Here is a 22,029-nt window from a genome sequence, read left to right on the forward strand (position 1 = left end):
CTATAAAATTTAAGTTGATGTTTCAGTTTAGTTTAAAATATATGCACATTTTCATTTAAACATAACAAGCTGAATCATTTGCAGTATTTGATTTTTATGGACATTTTAGATCTATACACATATCAAAGTGAACTTGAACTTTCAAAGCAAAGGTTTGATATTCCTACTAAATAACTCCTTTTAAACATGATGTCAGACCTTCAAATGATCAAAAATAAGAGATATGGTGTATCTAGATTTTTTTTTAATTTAGTAGACATGAATTTTTATAAAAATCAAATAAAAATGTTAAGTGTAGAGGAAAAATATAGCAATACTATTTAAGGAATAAGTAAATAATATAAAAATTTTCTACATTAAAGTGGTAATACCCAGAAGGAAAAAGAAAAGGTCATATACTTAATCTATCTTTCCTTACCTGAACTGAAGGAGAATGTTTTCTGATGGAATATTATAAGAAGAGTTCAATATAAAGAATTCCACCAATTCAAATGCTCACACAATAGTGTCAGAATTAATATAGAGAACTAAAAAATAGATTTTCACTATAATTCTTTCAGTTCACATATGAACCTGCTTCTAGCCTTCCCATTTAATGGTGAATCCATTCAGTTACCTTTACGTCTTGTTACACTTAGCTATTTATTTAATAAACTTAAGTTCTTAGTCAAATGGAAGGTGTGTGTTTGAATAATTGTTTTCAAGAGAAGAAAGTAGAAAGTGTTTTCAAGAGTGTGGCAGACAAGAGGGCAGGGAGTACAGGTGGGGCTGAAAGGTACACATTTGTATCTTTATATTAAGCTCCTTAAACTTCAGATTATGGTAGACGAAAAGAATTCCATTGCCTTTCCTTCCACATTACAGCCATCAGTCTGCTGTCTCATCACTTTTCCTGTAAGCTCGACCTTGTGGTAGTTAAGGTATGAAAGACAGAAAAGTTTACACAAAAAAATAAGTATTAGGAGAATTAGATAAAAGAGAGTCAGTATCCAAATGCTCAGATTTGAAATTTTAATTGTAAAATTATCATTAAATAAACTAATATCGACTTTAAACATAGTTCTAAACAAGTAAATTTCTTTTTAAAAACGCATTAGGTATGATACATCTTCAAAGATAATATTTGAAAGAAATGACAAATATATACAACACAATGAATAAAATTATAATGACCTGTCATAACCCCCCACCCCAAAATGGTAAATTTTGCTGATTCTCCCTTTGGACATTTTCCCTGTGCAAATAAATTTTCTTTAACATATGAACATACTTTCACATCTCTGCCTTCTCCAAATTTCTTGCTTTCCCTTCCCACACCTACTTTCCCCTCCTTCCCATAGCATTTGCTGTGATATCCCTACATGGGTAAAAAATGACAGATACTTGGAGAAAGAAAGAGAGGCAAAGTATAGGGTCATTACATAACATCATGAAAGCATGGTACGTCTGTAAATGCAAGAAGGTGTGAAACAGAGGAGATGCCAGGACAATAGTTAAAAAATACAACTGGTATAGAGAAGGAGCACGTGGAATATAATGCCATTCACCTGGACAACTAGGTGATAAGAGCTAAATCAAGGAACTTTCCAGTTCTTTGGGATACAAAATAAACAACTCTCAATGATAATAAAGCTTTCCTATTATTAAAAAAATATTTTATGGCACTGTACAGCTAGAGATTTAGTATAAAAATGTATGGATTTTCTGTAGAGGGTTACAGAGTACGTTGTTTTATTTTTAAAAAGATTTTATTTGTTTGACAGAAAGAAAGACAGCGAGAGAGGGAACACAAGCAGGGGGAGTGGGAGAGAGAGAGAAGCAGGCTCCCTGCCGAGGATGCGGGGCTCAGTCCCAGGACCCTGGGATCATGACCTGAGCCAAAGGCAGACGCTTAATGACTGAGCCACCCAGGCGCCCAAGTACATTGTTTTAAAAGTACATTTAAAATAAGAGAATTTTCTAGAAAATATAATAAGAATTTTCTAACCAATCCAGTTAGATACTTTATAAAATTGTTATACATTAAAAAGATTATTATGCTATATACACGTCTCAGTAACTGTAACCTCTTAAATACCTTACATACAGCTTATAAAGTTGATAGAAATCATTTTTTTCAGATCAAATTTTACCATAAAGCTGTTCTAAATACATTTTGTCCATTTTAAAATAAAATATTTTATTACTAGCTTATAGCCAATAAAAATGGTATAGCCTCGATGGTAATCTGAATTATGCAACATAATTATGCAACAACAAAAGAATCAATGTATTTGTTTAGAGTAGAACCATTGATTCCAAAACAAAACAAAACAGTTTAAGAAAAATTGTAGTAATTTTTAACTAACAGAGTAAAAAAATTTTTTTTTAATTTAGGTAATTTTTTAAACTAAAGTGTAAGTGGGAAAGACACAAATAGATGGCCTTTCCTCCAGCCTCAAGGAAGTCTAAGAATTTTACCTTTGGCCAAATCCTCCTTGAATTATTAATATCTAATTGTTAAGAGTTTATTATCACTTCCAAGCTGATGTACCAAACCAAGCACCTGTACTAGCAGCTGAGATGGTTTATTTGGGAGTAACTGGGATTGTTTGAATACCTCTGAGACAAAGAATGACCACTAATCACATGCCGCTGAAGGGGTTATAAAAGTAGATGGTAACACACACATCAGAGCACAGACCAGTGCAGAAGGGAGGAGTGTTAGGTCTGAGAGGTTCTCCTAAGCTGAGCTCGTCTGACCCTGCTCAGCTTTGTTTCTTGTCATCGTGCATATCCCAAGCGATAAGTGACTGGTGCAAGGCTGTGTTGTTCTTCATGGTGTGACATTGCCTCTTCTGTCTCCCCTCTTAAAGGTAGGTACACTTTTTACTTCCATGTAAATATTACCACTTGGAAGTGGGATGTTATCAGCAGCCAGAGCTATCTTTGTCCTCACAAGTCCTCTCAGAGTGGTACCTGCCTCTTGTACTGAAAGGTAAATGCGCCCTCGTTTCTATCAAAATTGATTGGTTTTTGTCTAATTTTTTATTATAGAAATGGATCTTAAGCAGGTAATCTTTTCTGTCTGACTTATTTTTTTCAACGTCATGTTTGTGAGATTCATCCACGGTGTGGCAGTAGGAAGATTTTGTTAATTTTTGTGAAGTATCCATTGTTTTGCTGTAGAAATGGTAGTATTTGTTCTGCTGTTAATGGGTAGTTGGGGCTGTTACAAATAGTTCTGCTTTGAGCATTCTCATCAATATGTCTTTGTTATTATCATACAAATGTAGAGATTTATGTTTGATACGTGCTCAGAGATAGAAATGCTTCTTCATAAGTTTTGTATGTGTTCTGCTTTAGTAGATACTGTGAACATCTTTTCCCTAGTGGAGTATTAGTTTTCAGTTACTTCACCTTTTTTAAGATTTATTTATTTTAGAGAGAGATTGCAAGTGGGGGTAGGGAGGGATGGAGGCAGGAAGGAAGGAAGGAAGGGGTAGAGGAGAGAGAGAGAATCTCATGCAGACTCTGAGCTGAGCATGGAGCTCAATGCAGGGCTTAATTTCACCACCCTGAGATCATGACCTGAGCCGAAATCAAGAGTCTGATGTTTAACTGACTAAGCCGCGCAGGTGACCCAGTTACTTCATACCCTTGCCAACACTTAGCATCTTCTGTCTTGAATTTTAGTATTATGGCAGGCATATATTACCTTATTGTAGTTCTTATTTTCATAATACTGATAACTAACGAAATATGTAGTGTGAAACATTCTCTTTCGCCTTTAGGATACTCTAATGGTATCCCTTTCAGAAAAAGGAATCCTTAATATAAGTATGGCCCAACTTAATTAGGGTTTTGTGAGTTTTTTTCTCTAGTATGTTTAAAAGTTTCCCAAATCTAACTTTATGAAGATTTTCACTATGTTCTCCTTTAGAAACTTTATTCACATTAAGATCTTTAATCCACCTGGAATTGATTTCCATGAATTGTGTGAGTTTGGATGAAGATATTTAAAGATTTTTCATTTTCCCCCCTGTTCTTTTAAGATTTTATTTGTCAGAGTGAGAGAGCACAAGGGTGGGGGCCGTGCGGCAGGCAGAGGGAGAAGCAGTCTCCCTGCTGAGCAAGGAGCCCGATGTGAGACTCCATCCCACGACCCTGGGATCATGACCTTAGCCAAAGGCAGACCCACTGAGCCACCCAGGTGTCCCTTACCCCTGATTTGTTTCATTGGTTTGTTATTCTTGGTGCAATAATATACTCTCATTTATAACTTCATGATAAGTCTTGAAAAATGGTCCTGTAATTCCTAAATATGAGCTGTTCTTCCCAATTTTCTTGACTGTTTGTTCTCTTGCACTTAACACTACAAAATAGAACTTGTCCATTACTTAAACTCTGCTGAGATTTTAATTGAAATTACATCCACTTTTTCATGTCTTTGATTTCTCTCAATATGTGATTTTTTTTTTTTTAAATCAATCTTGTTAGACTGAATCTGAGTATTACTAATTTTTAGGGATCTTCTTTCACTTTGGTTAGTATTTTTGGTGTTTGGTTTGTTTTTTTTTTTTTTTTTTTTTTGCTTTTCACATGCTTAAAATAGTTATCTGTGCTAGTGATTCAAAAGATGAGTTCTCCCACAAGTACACTGAGATGACAAAAAGTTTCTGAGATAACATGGTAAATCTATGAAATCTTTTTTTCCAATATTACAGATTATCATAACAAAGCTTATATATTTTTCCTAGATTTTTGCACTGAACAAAGTCTTTTGACTTAGGATCTTGGAGAGCTGAGTAAAATTTATTAATTTTCTTGATGAACCTAAGAAGAATCTGGATGGTTTCCTCATTTTTTTCTTTATTGATCAAATTTTTAAATCCTGAGACATAATATTCAGTTTTGCTTTATTGCTAGTGTTAACTCAGTAACAAGATGATATATACAGATTAAAGTATGGTCAATTTTCCATAACTGGATGTGTAACAAGTTGGATCCAGATTATTACAGCAATTTCAATGATCCCAAATGCCACAATTTATCCTGTTTTCCCACTTAGTGTCCCAAGCAAAATCAGGCAAACAGAAGCTTTTTGAATTAAGCGATAAAGATGTAGGGATAGGTTTTTGCTCTAAAGATATGATCTGATAGCCATATTTTCTCCTTAGTAGTTAATTTATTAGAATGTCCTTGCCTCTCTTTTACTAGCTTGAAGTATGGTTCATTGTTCAATGTTTTGTGTCAGAGTGAGAGATTTCCCTGCTACCAGGTTCCCTCCACAGACTAAGCTAATTAAATACAAAGCAAGAGAGAGTTCCACCCTAATAAATCTGCCTGTGGGTTAAGACACTATGTCACTTTGGTAGTTCTTTCAATAAAGCCAGAAGGGATTAAACCTAGAGCTTTTTTTAATCATTGCCCATGACATTAGTAATGGTCTTCCAATCCTACCCTATCACAATGAATGCTTTGACAGGAAAATTTCCCCATACTGCTCTCAACAATGTGAGATTGGTCAGCACTTAAGACAACTGACAGATTCTATTATAAAAATTCATGCACATTTTTCTTAGTGGCAGAAATAAAAGAAACTGATTTCCATCTCTATAAATCCTAATTGATCAAACGTAGCTATACTTTGAACATAAAACAGCAACCCATTTTAAGTCGTCTGATTTTTGACAATAGCTATAAAACTTTGACTGCTAAAATGAATATTTATTTTGAATGTCCTGCTTTCTTTGAACGTGTCCCTTTGTAAATAAAATGAGTGAAAATCTGTGCAATTTTACTTTTAATTTCTCAAATACAGCAGAACATATATAAAGATTGATTTGAATTTGAATATACTTTTCTTTAAAGAAAAGATGCAATGTGATACAAAGTTCAATTTCTTTGCATCTGATGGTCACCAGCCATCTTTTTAAAAGCTATTGCTCTCAGAACGCATAGCTACAACTTTGAGTACCCAGTGCCAGGCCTAATAAAATCCCTCTCTTTAATCAGGTAATGATAACACTGTGTTTTATAAGCTTTTGGTTAAGACAGAAAGCTGAACCATGTTGTCAATGAGTTGATGACTTCTTCATTAAGATCTGCTTGACCATTGGATAAATTCAGATTCTCAGTTTACATTGTAAATTACCTCTTTTTTTAATTAAGTTTTCTATTTTAATTCCAGTATAGTTAAAATACAGTGTTACATTAATTTCAGGTGTATAATATATTGATTCAACAATCTACACATGACTCAGTGCTCATGATGATCAGTGTACTCTTTAATACCCTTCACCTACTTTACCCCTCCCCAACCTCCCCTCTGATATGCTCTGTTTTAAACAAGTACCCTCAGTTTTTTTGTGTTTTTTCAGTAAGAACTTTTTTACTTGACGCATACATCAAAATACATGGTTCTAAGATACATAAAACACCAAATAGAATACACATTTTCTTCAAGTATACACATAGAATCACATAAAAGGAGATCTAACAAATACTACAAATTTAAAAAGACTGAAATGCTACCGAGTATATTCTCCAACAACAATGGTACAAAACTAAAGATCAATAATAAAATAAAGCTGGAATCTACAACATAAATGTTAAATATTCGATATGTAAATATTAAACAACACACTACCACAAAAGCAATGGGCCAAATCAAACAGCAAATCAAAGTATGTCTCAAAACAAAAGAAAACACAATATTTTAAAACCTTTTGGATGCAGCAAAAGCAGATGTTAGAGTGAAATTTATGCTGTAAGTGCTTTCATTAAGAAAAAAAGTTCAAATAAACCACACAAGGAACTAAAAAAAAAAAAGAAACTTAGCTGAAATTTAGTAGAAGGAAATAACAAAGAGAAATAGATAAAACAGAGACCAGAATAAACAATAACATAACATTGAAAGTAATGACCAGTTAAAAAAAAATAAAATTGACAAGGTTTTAACTACATTAACAAAGAAAAAATGTCAGAAGACTCAAAAACCAAAATGAGAAATGGAAGAGAGAACAACAGGTAACCAAAGAAATACATAGTGTGATCACAGATGACTATAAATAATTATATACTCACAAATCAGATCACTTAGAAATGTACATTACCTCTTAAGAAAAATTTTTTCTATTTTTTTAATTTTATTTTTTTATTATTTTAGTCACCATACAGTACATCATTAGTTTTTGATGTAGTGTTCCATGATTCATTGTTTGCATATAACACCCAGTGCTCCATGCAATACATGCCCTCCTTGATACCCATCACTGGGCTAACCCATCCCCCTCCCCTCTAAAACACTCGGTTTGTTCCTTAGAGTCCATAGTCTCTCATGGTTTGTCTCCCCCTCTGGTTTCTGCCCCTTTCATTTTCCCTTACTACTATCTTCTCTCTCTCTCTCTCTCTCTTTTTTTTTTTTTTAACATATAATGTATTATTTGTTTCAGAGGTACAGGTCTGTGATTCATCAATCTTACACAATTCACAGTGCTCACCATAGCACATACCCTCCCCAATGTTCATCACCCAGGCACCCCATCCCTTCCACCCCCCACCATGCCAGCAACCCTCAGTTTGTTTCCTGAGATTAAGAGACTCTTATGGTTTGTCTCCCTCTCTGGTTTCATCTTGTTTCATTTTTCCCTCCCTTCCCCTATGATCCTCTGTCTTGTTTCTCAAATTCCTCATATCAGTGAGATCATATGATACTTGTCTTTCTCTGATTGACTTATTTCTGTACATTACCTCGTAAGCAGACCAAGAACTTGCTCCAGAGCTTCCATGGGTGACTTCTCTATTCTCTGTGAATTTTCCTTTATAATGTTATTACGACTCTCCAGCACATACTAACCATTCACAGGCAATTCTTCACCTTGCACCACTGCTGGATTTTCATAGCCCTCTCCTTTCCCCCAAGAAAGCCTTGAAACACTAGTGTTTGAGTAATGAGCAGGGAAGATAACTAAGTTGACTCAAGGAACGTTCTTCAATCAATGATTTAATGTTAAGCAGTTACTGGTATTGTCTTCAGTTGCCCTACCAATGGTGATTTGAATTATTGAAAGAAAAACTATTTATCCATTGAGCTTGAATGCATGGATCTAGGAACTAGGAATATATTAGTGAAACAAAAATCTCTATTGAAGGAGCTTTCATTCTAGTGATCATCCCTTAAACTATGCCCCTACCTCCTGCTAATTCTCTGCCTAGATTTTTTTTAAGACTTTTTATTTATTTATTTGAGAGAGCGAGCACGCATGAGTATGCCCATGAGTGGGGGGAGGGACAGAGGGATGAGCAGACTCCCCTCTGAGCATGGAGCTCCATGCTGAGCCAGAGCCAGGTGGGATACCGGGCTGATCCCAGGGCCCTGAGATCATGACCTGAGTCCAAGTCAGAGGCTTAACTGACTGAGTCACCTAGGCACCCCTCTCTGTCCTGCCTAGATTTCTTATATTATTGTTAAGTAGAATTCAAATTGCCATAATCATATTCAAATGTAAATGTTTCTTAGATGGGAATTATCACTCAATACCATTTGGTCTGAATGTATTGTTGCAATCCACAAGGCAGCCATTAAGTGAGTTCTTTGTGGACAGAAGACATTTTCATTGGGAGGAGAGATGTTTTGGACAAAAAGCACTTTCAAAAAGTAGCTGACAGTAAATAAGTAGCACGAATCCTGGGAAGCTGGAGCAGGAAAAATGCATAAAGGGAAATAGAGATGTTTCTGAAGATATTCTTGGCATATTTCATATTTTTCATATCTTCAACAAATAATCACTAGAATTTGCCTGACTAAAAACCTCAAATGTTCAAAAGAACTCTTATAATGAAGATCATTAATTCTGTATTTTACTAGAAGTTCATCTTCATCTGTTCGGTTTCTCATTAATTTCAAAGATGCTAGAAGGATTGGCAGACTTAGAGTTGCTAAAAGATATCCAAATCATTTTTCAAATAGGATTAAATGTGTGAGGTTGGGTGTGATCAACACTTATGATTATTTGAATGGTGGCACACCAAGGGGGAGGAGAGCATGTGTAGAATTCCTCAAGGCTGTTCCCAGGAGGCATAGATAAAAGTAGTGGGGAATTAAGCAGAGCCAAAGTATGCTTATTATCATTATAATAATTCCCAGCAGCAAGATCTTTTAGACTATGGTAAAGTCTTCCAAGTTTTCCATTTGAGTTATGTAATTAGATTAGATTAGCACTGGAGAATTAAGAATAAAAGTCTGCCCAGATGGAAAGATGGGGGAGATGACCAAACCATCCTTTCCATTTCTAATTGTTAGGACTCCGGGAAATGGATGATGGATTTAAACACACATCAGTTGCCCTTATAATTTTCTAAGTTAAAAGCATGTTATTCATCTTCGTAACCAGAATAGTCATTAATGGAAACAGATCTATGTCAGTGGTGAATGATTAGATTTTTTCAATAGATAATTTGAACATTTTTCCACTGTGAATTAGCTCTAATCGACTTGACATGTAAGAATCATGTACTTTGTGTGGAACCACAACGGATTTTGTCAGTCACTTACCATGCATGTCCCCCTATCTTTAACACCTTGAAGTTGCATTTATTTGTATGCCATGAAAACTATAAAAATTTGGAACCCCCCAAATCACAGAAATAGACTGAAATACATGGTTTTTAGTTTTTAAAACCTAGGAAATACTCCAAATACTCCTCTCAAATCAATGCATTTGGATGCTTTGAGGAGAGCTTAGAATGAAACAATTTAATACAGTTAAGTGAGATGGGTATTTTGTACTTAGCACATAGTATTAGATTAATTATAAATAAAAAACAAACAAAAAAACAGTTGAATCTACTGGCCAAAGGCATTAAGACCAAGAATAGGATTAGCTTCTATACCAGGGACTCTTATAATAAAACTAGTTTAAAATCTTAAACATTTGCACATTCTATTCAGGTCTTTAATAATTCTTCAGTTTATAAGAAAAAGCTCTGAACTTGAATAAGGCATTTAAGTCTTAAGATTTTCACATAGGCAAAGATCTGAAGAAGAGATCTTTTATTTCCCTTCTAGAAAAAGGATAGGAGGGGGAAAATCAACCAAAGCAAAGTTCTGAATGTGAGAAATTGACTTGAGTTTGGAAAATACTAAAGACCTGTTTCCCCTTCCCCCAGAGAGTCAGATGAAGTTTTATATCTCAACTTGAAATGGTTTTAACTAGAAGTGAGGAAAACTTTTTCCCTTTTCAATGTATTTATTTATTAAGGAAAACTATGCAATTATAGTAATTCAATGCTCTCCCCTGGTCACACAGCTCAGGAGGCTCTAAATGCTTGGTTCAACCCCAAGAATGGATGAATGGACTATTCTTTGTCTTGATTCCACAACAGAATTTATTTTGAGTTGCCTTGTCCTCTGGGTACTGTGAAAACATGTTAATGATTTTCAAGACTTTGCAATAAAAATACATTATGTTCATTTAAATTTGAATCAAACATAATGGATTTTAAAAAAATATGCCCCATGCAATATTTGGGACATATTTATATTAAAAAAATATCTCAAATGCAAATGTAACTGGACATCCTCTATTTTGTGTAGTAGCTCTATTTCTAGTACACTTTCTTTCCAGCTGGTATTAAAGGGAGTACTTGGGCATGAGTCCAGCAAACAGCAAAGGCACTAGAACCATGGCCATGAAGTCCTCTGCATAAAACTGATTATCCTTGAGACCACAGTTTTCTGGCACTAAAACTTGTAGCAGGCCTTCCCTGGTCCCACTCAGCTTGTCTGTCCTTATTAGCAGCACTACTCCTGAAGTGGGCCAAGCTTCACTAGCTATCTAGTGAAAATAAATCCAGCCTTGCCTCTCTTAGTACATAAAGACCTACCTTCCCCACCAGTTGCCTCCAGGTTTTTGCTTATAATCTTTCTACTAAAAAAAAGTACTGATCTCTTCTTTTCCTCATATTCTTATTCTATCAGTAAGAATTACATTGTTAGTATATTGAGGGTAATATCATTAGCGCAATAACTGATGGCACTCTCACTGAATTACTGAGGGTCAAGCCTGAGGAAGTGACTATATTTCATTCTAGGGAAAGTAGCCAAATTTTATCTTCTCTAACTCTTTCCCTTCTCTATCTAGTCCCTCTATCCTTTAAAATGATTCCTTCTAGGGATGCTTGGCTGGTTCAGTTGATAGAGAGTGCAACTCTTCATCTTGGGGTTGTAAGTTTCAGCCCCATATTGGGTGTAGAAATTACTTAAAAATAAAATCTTAAGTTATTCTTTCTAAAGGAACAAAAATGAAAGTATAGTTTTCATATGAAAAGTGGTTGAATGTTTAAATGATGGGGCATTGAAAACTCTCTCTGATTACTTAAAATTTCAAATAAGAACTTTTTTTAGGTAGGCTCCATACCCAGTGTAGAGCCCAACGTGGGGTTTGAACTCACGATCCTGAGACAAGACCCTGAGATCAAGACCTGAGCTGAGATGGAGAGTCAGATGCTTAACCAACTGAGCCACCAGGCACCCTAAATAAGGACTCTTAATAGATAAATAAATCCTATAGAAATATAAAAAAAAAATGTTAAATTCCCTCTGGCAATCACCAGTTTGTTCTATTTATAGGTCTGATTGAGTTTTTTTGTTTATTCATTCGTTTTTTTGTTTTTTGGGGTTTTTTTCATGTTTTTTTTTTTAACATTCCACATATGAGTGAAATCACATATTTGTCTTTCTCAGTCTGACTTATTTCACTTAGCACAATACCCTCAGTCTATCCATGTTACAAATGGCAAAATTTTATCCTTTTTTATGGCTGCATAATATTCGTGTGTGTATGTGTACCACAACTTATTCATTCATCTATCTAAGGGCACTTAGATTGCTTGCATATCCTTGGCTATTGTAAATAATACTGCAACAAACATAGGGATGAATAGATCTTTTAGAATTAGTGTTTTTGTTTTCTTTGGGTAAATACTCAGTACCCACCAACAGTGCACTAGGGTTCCTTTTTTTTTTTTCTCTACATCTTTACCAACACTTGTTATTTCTTGTGTTTTTGATTTTAGCCATTCTGACAGGGCTGAGGTGATAGCTCTTTGTGGTTTTGAATTACATTTCCCTAATGATAAGTGATACTGTACACTTTTTCATGTGTGTGTTGGTCATCTGTATGTCTTCTTTAGAAAGAGGAGAGGGTGGGTGGAAAATGGGAAAATGGAAGAAGAGGAGTGGGAGATACAGGCTTCCAGATGGAATGAATAAATCCTGGGAGTAAAAAGCACAATATAAGGAATATAGTCAATGATACCATAATAGTATTAGATGGTAACAAATGGAAGCTACACTTGTGGCAAGGATAACATAACATATAAACTTGTCGAATCACTATGTGGTACACCTGAAATTAATATAACATCATGTGTCAACTATACACAAATAAAAAATTTAATAAAAAAACTTGTTAATTGAATATACATCTTCATTTGTTCAATACTTCACAGCCCAGTCTTGCATTTCTACTGTGTCTAAGTAAGTTGAAAAAAATCAGTAAATCTCCATTTCTACGTGAGAAAAATTAGAAAACTATTCATTTTTTTCTAATGCAAAATATGATCAAACTGTTATGAATAAAATGGCCACACACTATGGATTTTTCTTTTTTTACTGAATAAATGTGTTTAATTAAAGTTGTTTATAAATTATTTTATTTATTTTTAAGATTTTATTTGAGAGAAAGTGAGAGAGCAGAAGTGGACAAGGGGGTAGGGGCAGAGAGAGAGGGAGAAGCAGACTGCCCTCTGAGCAGGGAGCCCCATGTGGGGCTCTATCCTAGGACCCTGGGATCATGACTGGAGCCAAAGCAGATGCTTAACTGACTGAGCTACCCAGGTGCCCCTATTTATGAATTATTTTTAGTTATGTCAATGACAGGGAAAATACTGCATGGGTGTGTGTACCCTCATGTTCTAGATCTTGGAATTATGATCAAGAATGACTATTAGTACCTACTATTCATATCTCCTGTCTCCTATTTTAACACTTCCTCTGCTTAGCACAAGTGGCAGGTATTTAAATAATGTTCTGTTAGAAGATAGTTTTGAATACTTTGCACCAAGGATATTGTATTTAATGTACACAAACCTGTGTAAAATATACATTTTCAGGGCCTGAATTCAGAATTGACTTTGAGATGTTGTATTGCCTATTCTATTCTTACTCCCTTGCAAAAATTGCTTCAAAGACTCGATATCCTTCCATGAAAAAAGAAATCTAAAGTCATTTCATGGCTTATTTATCCAGGTTCATCTCACCTCATCACTCAACCGACTCAGCTCTTAGCATCAATTTTATTAAATTGTATGCAGTTTTTTAAAGGTGGCATTCTTTCTAAACTTCTGGCTTTTATCCACATAATATTCTTTCCTGGATCACTGTTTTCTCCCGTCCTGTCCTTGTTAAACTCGGTCATCAACATTTGGCTTCTGTATCTCCCTTCTGGGAAAGCCTGAACATTGACCTTCCCCACCCACTCCATGAACTCCTAGAGCACCCCATGATTCATTAACATATGTTTTGTTGTCTTTTCCAGAATACTCCCAAGGTCTTCTATAGTGGCAGAGACTATTTTAGCTTTGTCAAACCAGTTCCTTTCTCTGTGAATGTTTGGCTGAATGAATGATTCTGTCTCTAACTACCTCTGTGGCCTTGAATGAGACAATCTTTGAGCTATAGATTGCTTATCTATAGGTAAAAATGATTGGGCTAGATAATCTTTGTGGTATTTAACAGCTCTTAAATGCCATGAGTTTATAGTTAAGTCTACAATATGCCAAATAAATAAGGCTATTTGGCTGTAGATTTTTGAATATTTTGAAATTCTGGAAAAACAATTATGTTTACTATGCATAATTATAAACAGTCTATAATGCAACTTTTTTTGTTATTCCCAATATTGCCACATCCTAAAATGTCTTTTTCCTATAGAGAGGTTCACAGCTGTAGATTAAAAATAACTTTATTTGAGATAATGTGGAACTGTTCTGAAATTTTAAGTCCTCTAGATATTCCTACATAGCTTAATATGACAAATCAAAGTTGAAGAAACTTTCAGAATAATGTCCTTGTCCCTTCTTAGCACTGAATACTTTTTTTCCTTTAATTGGCTTAATTTTGACATTTAAATAAGTGATGGCTACATCCCAATTTCTCTTGAACTTTCAGAAGGCTGATAAAATGGCATAACAAATCATCAGTGTGGCTGGAAAGAAAGTGAACCTTCAAAAAGAGCACTTGAACTGAAGAAATATATATTAGAAAAGCAAGAATAAGAATTAAAAAGAAAACATTTCAATACTGATGAAAGATGTGCTAGTAAGTGGATATACAACTATACTACTCATTAAGCATTTCGAGATAGTCTGAAAATCAAATTATATTAGTCTAACTCATTATCTGAATAAAGTAGGTGATACTGTAACTTAGAGCTCATTGGACCTTGTTATTTTTTAAATGCCATTAATATATTAGAACAAAAAATTTCTACATCCAGCCAAGATGGAAAGCAGGGCTAGCTTTTATTCCCAACTGAAACAATCAAGGAGGAGGAGTAGAATAACTATATGAAACATTCTTTTTCAAGATACTAGACATCAAGCAATGGAGGTCAGGGATTCTTAGAAACAGTAAACAAATGAGGATTTTAGCCTTGAGAGAGTTTCCGGGACTGATCCTGAACCCTTTGTCATGAATATCCTACTCACTTTTTTGGTCACTCCTATCAGATACAAAACTGTACCATTCAATTATGTCCTGCTATTGGAACATGTTTTTTTGTTTGTTTGTTTTTTGTTTTCCGTTTAGTCACTCAGTCCAGTCGCTAAGGCCAGTTACTAAAATATAGTGTTCCTAAATGTTCACACTAAATGTTTTAGGAACTTGTGCGACCTGGTATATTAAGGCTATACTATATCCATGTACTCCATATTCTATTCTTCTGGTACACACACACACACACACACACACACACACACACGAAATAATTTTGAGTTGTTTCGTCAATGCCAAAGAGTACTATAGATATGGCCAAAAGATGATTCTGAAAGTGTTGGACCAAACTGTTTTGTTGCTTATATTATGATAGCTATATTTCCATATACCTACTTCAGCACATAAAAAGAATCAGTTTGGATTATTTTGTCTTTTTATTTCCCCCTTTTCTTTTATATGCCTCTGCTGGGCTTTTTTAAACTAGTTTTTTTCCTTTAAAAATATTCTTTTGTAGTGATTTATTTAGTAGTCTCATAAAATAAACTGCAAAGTAGAATGACGCTTGTATATCAGTTTATAAGAAACAGTTTATATAAAGTTGCACATCATAGAGACATAATTTGATAGCAAATCAATATGTGCCAGCTATCAAAATACATCAATTTAATTTAGATAAAAAAATCAAAAGCATAACTTACAGGAACTTATTTTTTTTAATAGAAAGCCACCTGTCCTTACTAGAAATAATCAGAGAATTTCATAGTTAGGGAACATAAAAAGCTCTATGCTTGAATAGTTATGAAACAATTTAAATTTTGATTGTTCAGAGAGGGTAGTGAGACTGATTAAAAGTGAGGAGGTAGAAACATATGGCAGTAAGTAAGAAATACAGACAAGGCTATATAAAACACTAAAAAAATAAATCTTGCTGCAATCTGGAAACCAATGATACTCTGACAGATTGGGTCACAATGTGATTTTTCCACATATTAGAACATTAATATGTTGAACAACTTTATGTGGTGTTTTCCCCATCTTTCTTCCCCTCCTCAAGACCGGAGCAAATATACAATATTTTATTGCAAAATATAAACCTTTGGGCTTAGATCTATTTTCTCAATAACTGTAATGATCTCTAGGTTTCTGACGCTGAGATGCAGAATAACATAAATTGGTCAAAAGAAAATACTTTGATAAGCAACTTTAAAATGTAAATTCATAGTTACAATAGAAAGCATTAAAGAAGCACTGAATTATCATTGTAAACAATATACTTAGAGGACTGTATAGTACATACAAGACTAACATCAAAATGATTGTCACCATAAGAAAAACATTTTTACATTTCGAAGGCCATTTTTGGCTTATGTAGTTGGAATGAGCTTTCATCCTCCGACAACATAAAGGAATTGTGTTGTTGAAGCCTAACATCTGCAGATCATACATTATTTAGGTTTAGACATTTTTCACTGGTTATTTTTAATTGGATCTGTGATAACTATTACTCAATATTTAAAGCAACAGGTTTTTCATGTATCAAATATAGAATTTCTCACAACTACAGTATAATTATTTGTCTTTAGAAATGTCTGACTACTGGAATGTGAACTTCTAAATTTAGGATGCAAAATCTGGTCCATATTCATACCCAGGTCTCTTAGTACATTGTAGGGTCCTAATAAATGTCCTCTGCGGTGATTTCATGTTCTTTTTTTTTTTTTTTTTTGGCAAGAACATGAGCATATTCATATATTGGAAAGGATACTGCAATTGAATCACAAATTTTGCATTTTTTTTTCTCAGTAATTCTACTGTGGTCTATTAGCTCTACTTTTTCCTTCTTATACCATCAATTTTGGATACATTTTACTCAGTTTAATGCTTTAATTTTCTGGATTAATGAAGTTAAAAATATTAAGGATCAAAAAGAAACACAAATGATAAAATGTATCAATGATACCTATTCCTGAAAAGTTACTGAACTTGAAATGATTTATAAAAATGAAAGGCATAACTATGCTTTAGACCACTTCCTCCTTTCTGATGTGGCCTGTGTGTCCCCTGCAGCTGCATGCCGTGTCTCCTTATCCCCACTGGGTAGCAGAAAGTGTATGTCTGTCATTTTTTTAAGGCCTGGGATGCTTTCAAAGCTCTCTTTCCCTAGCCTAGTCTACTCGAGGGAGAAATGAATTTCTTCTACTTTTTCAAAGATAAGACCTAGTGCCAGGCAAAACCAGTTTTTTAATATGAATAACACAAAAAGGGTCACTGAAGATTCAGGTTAATAGAAGCACCGAATTTTAAGAAATACTTTAGGGTGACAATTGCCCAAAAAGAAAAGTTAATAGAGGTTTGGATTCTTTTTTTTTTTTTTTTTTTAATTCTCAAAGTACTGCCAAATCTGTCAAGGAGTATTAATACATTCTTTTTTCCCTCACTCATTTAGGCAGGTGTTAGAAGGCGAATTGTATCTCTCCCCACCCCCCCCACCCCCCCCCCCTCCCCCCCCCCCCCCCCAAAAAAAAAAAAAAAAAAGATATGTTGAAGTCTTAATCCCCAGTAATTCAGAATGTGTCATTTGGAAATGGGTGCTTTATGGAGGTAATAAAAATGAAGTCATTAGGGTAGGCTCTGATCCAATATGACTGGCACCCTTATTGAAAGGGGCAATCAGGAGAGAGAGACTATGGGAAGGTACTGGGAGAATATGGCCGTCTGACTAGCTCGATGCATCTACAAGCTAAGGAATGCTAGGGATTGCCAGCAAACACAAGAAGCTAGAAGAGGTGAGGAGTACGTTTGCCCTGGAGCTGTGAGCAGGAACACGGCTCTACCCCTATCTTAGAGTTCTAGACTCTAGAACCATGAAATGATAAACTTAGGTAGTTTTATGTAGTTTGTTATGGCAGCCCCGGGAAATAACATTTCTTATCAAATTTTTAAATTTTAATAAAAGATGGCATACAGAACTGTGAAATATCTGTGTGTAATTAGATCAAGTTGAAGAAATTCAATGCTAACTGCCAAAATCGCTATCATAACAAGATGACCTTTGAATGTTGGAAATTAATTAAAATATGGGATTAACTAAAACACTGGTTTTGGACTGTATCACTTAACAAAGCTGAAATTTGACTGAAATCATGTTTTAAAATATTTAAATTCAGATTCAGCTAATAATTTGGCTTATCCACATTTTGTGCATCAAAACTTCATAAATGATAAAACTCTAAGATGTACAAAAATTTTACGGATCATAGATAATGTTGCCCATGTGTAAAAAAAAAAAAAAAAAGTTTGGATTATTAATGTATATCTTTGCTGAAAATCAGGAGTTTGAAAATCTAATGACTAATATCCCAAGTAAATTTCCATATGCTATATTTTCTAACTCAGTGTAATGTAGAAATTTTTCTTTTCTTAATTACTGTCCCCATTCTCTACTATGTCCAACCAATGGCATTGTGGGGTGAGTACCCTTCTCCTTGGTCTTTGAACATATAACATCAAATTCTGTTTGAGAGACAACTGATGTTCTTACAATTTTTATATTCATAATGTGAGGGGAAAACTATTAAAAAATGAGGGGCGCCTGGGTGGCTCAGTTGGTTAAGTGTCTGCCTTCGGCTCAGGTCATGATCCCAGAGTCCTGGGATCGAGCCCTGAGTCGGGCTCCCTGCTCAGTGGGGAGTGTGTTTCTGTTTAAAAAAAAAAAAAAAGACTGAAAAATGAATTTTTTAAACCTCTTTTTCTTCCATGTGAAGCAAACATGTCCCAAAATTGAGCCTTATTTTCTAAACCACAGGCTACAGCAGTTTTGCCACCTAAAATACTGCACCGAAGGGGTTTTATTCTGCATTCCTTCCCTAGGCAGGAGTTCCACTGAAATCAGAATCAGATATTAAATGATAAATGTGAGAGCTACCATAAGTTATTTTCTAAATGATATTTAAGTTACACTATGGGTAAAATATTTGGAGAGAAAATAGGGAATCTGTCTTCTGTTGTGAACAGAAACAGGGTTAAATGTTAATATCTCATAGTGGAAATGTACTCTGTATATAGTATACTTATATTTACTTGTGAAAGAGGTTGTAGGCCATTAATCATATAATCAAAATGGATGATGACCGTGAAATGTGTGCTTCTAAATTCAATCCACTCATATGGAAACATTGCAAATTTTTTTCAGAAATGGAAGTCAAATATTGCTCTTTCCAAACTCTTTTCATGTTGCTATATCATAACCTGGAGTAACAAAGATAAGGTGCTTCAGTAAACAATTCCCAAATCTTTGTTTAGTTAACTTGACAGCCAGATGTACCTCCTTCAGAGCCAATGTGGCATTTAGCAAGTGACTAATGGTTTGTTTATTTTTTAAAAATGCTTCTTTGCTCTCTGGTATACTATACTATAGGATTCAGGATTGAATATTAAGTATAGAGTGTACCATTCTTGTACTTTAAAGTGTTTTTTTTTCCCTAATTGTTTTCTCTAAGCATTTTATTTTATTTTTTTAAAGATTTTATTTATTTATTTGAGAGAGCGAGAATGAGAGAGAGAGAGCACATGAGAGGGGGGAGGGTCAGAGGGAGGAGCAGACTCCCCGCTGAGCAGGGAGCTCGATGTGGGACTCGATCCCGGGACTCCAGGATCATGACCTGAGCTGAAGGCAGTCGCTTAACCAACTGAGCCACCCAGGCACCCTTCTCTAAGCATTTTATTCTATTAATCCAGCATCTCTATACATGTCAAATCTTCAACAAGGGCTGTGTGAAGTAAAGCTTAGAAAATTAATCAAAATAATATCTCAGGGTATAAATGTAATGAAAATTAATTTAGGGCAAGGGAATAGTACAAAAAGACTAACAACAACAGAAGAGCACAGCAAAATGAAACAACTAACAATCAACCAAAATCCCTCAAGCATAAGACTGAGTTTTATTTATTATTTTAAAGATTTTATTTATTTATTTGACAGAGACACAGCGAGAGAGGGAACAGAGGCAGCGGGAGCAGGGGGGGCGGGGGGTAGGGAGCCGGAGCGGGAGCAGCAGGCTTCCCGCCCAGCAGGGAGCCCGATGCAGGGCTCGATCCCAGGACCCTGGGATCATGACCTGAGCTGAAGACAGACACTTAACGACTGAGCCACCCAGGTGCCCCAAGCATAAGACTGAGTTTTAAAGGAAATTTAACATTGAAATAAAATTGCTATTAAAAACCCAGAGGAACTTGGTCATCCTTTAAGTACACTTTTTTTTTAAGATCTTGCATGGAAAAAAAAAACTAAGATACAGATTTTTTTCTTTAATAAGCAAAAAATTTCTAGTCAATGACACATTAATTGTTTTAGGTGGTGGTAGGGGTGGTGATGTGGAAAACAAAGGCAAAAAACAATTAAATTTCCTTGCAACTTACACCCCATTGACAAGTCCTTGAGACAGGTAGAGTGACCTTCCTCTAGAAACTTAACCGCCTTGACACTGACCATTCACTAATGGCAAAAGACAATCTTTGCTTAACCTTATCCCAACCTCCAGGATCGTATAAGTCTACTTTAACATAAAGGAACTTTTCCAAGGAATTTTTTATCTCTACCCCCCAAGATTTATGTTATCCTTCTCCTCCAAGCATATGGCCCACTAATAAACATCTGAAGGGTCTCATGACGAAGGTTTTACCGGACACTAGTAAATGACTTTTCCTAACAATAGCTGGCCCCCTCAAGGTCCTGGAGACCTTCCTTCCAAATTGCTTGGAGACTTATGCTATCCCTGACCCCCTCCTAACTTGAAAATATACAATCAGCCACCCCTCACAATCCCAGTGCTGCTCTTTCTGCCCATGGGTCCTGTCCCCTGCTTTAATAAAACCACCTTTTTGCAGCATAGATGTGTCAAGAATTCTTTCTTGACTGTTGGCTCCAAACCCCAATATTTCCACATCTATAGCATAGTATTTGCGAACACCTGTCAACTCTGTTACAACTTTAGAACTTCAGTAAAGTCTCCAAAGCTTGCACATCAAATATTGTTGACCTACACATCAACCCACATATCTAGGTGAACCATTCTGCTTGTTTTCCAAATAACCAGCAAAGATTTTCACAGTTGTTTAAAGTTAATTGATGAAAGCACATTCAGGACTGAATAAAACCACTCAGTTAAAGAATAGGAAGAGAAAACCATTAAGATTTTGTATTTCTAATATGCCTCAAAGCACAAGCACTTACGCTTTTCTAGATCACAGTGATTGTAAAAACATGTAGACGAAGATAAACAATGCATTCTGGATAGAGAAAGGACATGTTTTATTGGTTAGCAATGGGATAGCAGGGTTCTTATAGTGGCCCTGGCAGAATGGATTACCTGTCTATATTTCTGCTGAAAAACCACAGTCTGGGCAAATGAGTACTCAAGGCTCTTATTAACACTCCAAGTATAGTGTCCCAACATAGCTCTGTGTTCTGTGGTTGATGGATTAGACTGCTATTGCATGTTTTCCCCTAAGATTTCAAGACTCTTTACAGAGCATTTTAAACACGGACACACTGATGCTATAAAATGAAAGCGAGGAATTCATTTGAAAAATTGCAAAGAACAAAATGAATGAGTAATGGAAAGACAAGGTAGAATAGAAAGAGCAAGTGCTGGAAAAAGTCAGAACCCCGAAGGAATGATGACAAAAATTAATCATTCAAGGAGAATGTTTCAGTTTTTGAAAGAACAATTGTTTTCTTTCCTAAGTACAACCACTACCCTAGTAAAAATATCTGTCTCCCAGGGACACACACATTGTGGCTCTCCTCACTTCTGCTCTCAAACACTTCTTTGGTGCTCCTTTCCCACCCGTGACAGAGTTCTTAGCTATGTGTTATGCTTTAATATATCCGTGTGGGTTAGAGCTTTGTTTTACATGTAAGCATTCGCTTTCCCCCCTTTCCCACACTGCCATTCATTCAGCTGGGTTTACTGAAAATAAATCTACCTGTAAGCATACTGCTTTTCAAAAGTGACTGACACATTAGAACTAGAAATGTACTTAATTACTGTTTTGTTTTGTTTTTACTATCAATACCCAAGCTCTATGCTCAGATTTTACTTCAACTAATCTGGAAATGGGGCAGACAAGAATATTTTTTTTCTAAAGCTTATCAAATGATTGTGATTGTTGCTAAGATTGAGAACTAGTAATATAGTAGAGAGATTCAAAGTGGTATCAAAAAAAAATTGGGTCAAGGCCGTGCGGTCGTCACGCTTATAACCACT

Source organism: Callorhinus ursinus, unplaced genomic scaffold (assembly GCF_003265705.2).
Source record: "Callorhinus ursinus isolate GAN/ISIS: 27379988/994484 unplaced genomic scaffold, GSC_fseal_2.0 scaffold7, whole genome shotgun sequence".
Taxonomy (NCBI): domain Eukaryota; kingdom Metazoa; phylum Chordata; class Mammalia; order Carnivora; family Otariidae; genus Callorhinus; species Callorhinus ursinus.